The sequence below is a fragment of the Bison bison genome, unplaced genomic scaffold (genome assembly GCF_000754665.1).
Source record: "Bison bison bison isolate TAMUID 2011002044 unplaced genomic scaffold, Bison_UMD1.0 scf7180017849866, whole genome shotgun sequence".
Classification (NCBI taxonomy): Eukaryota; Metazoa; Chordata; class Mammalia; order Artiodactyla; family Bovidae; genus Bison; species Bison bison.
Window position 1 is genome coordinate 438,513 of NW_011480439.1, and position 282 is coordinate 438,794.

Sequence of the window (282 nt, forward strand, 5' to 3'; positions counted from 1 at the left end):
CCCTCGAGCGGGGACGGCCGGGAGGACCGGTTCCTTGGAGACTGTTTTATTTGCCCGGACGTAATGTAATAGAGTCCGCTGGATGTTTTTCCACCAGAGACCTCAGGGTTTAAAATTCCAGCTCTTGGTGTGGGTGGGCTCCTTCTCCGACCGTCGACGATTCCAGGCATCAGAAGTCGCAGGGCTTCCTGGGAGGGCGGAAGCTGCAACTCAGGCTGCTGAGTCCTCTCCCGGGCAGGCAGGCCAACAGCGTGAACCGTGGCTGGCCGCCCTGGGGCTTCT

The 282-nt window shown here is 60.6% G+C and overlaps 1 protein-coding gene across 1 annotated transcript in view; it reads left to right on the plus strand.

Moving 5' to 3' along the window:
• Window positions 1-282, plus strand: part of DOK7 (docking protein 7) — a 24,255-nt gene that overhangs the window by 4,228 nt on the left and 19,745 nt on the right. The window lies entirely within an intron of this gene.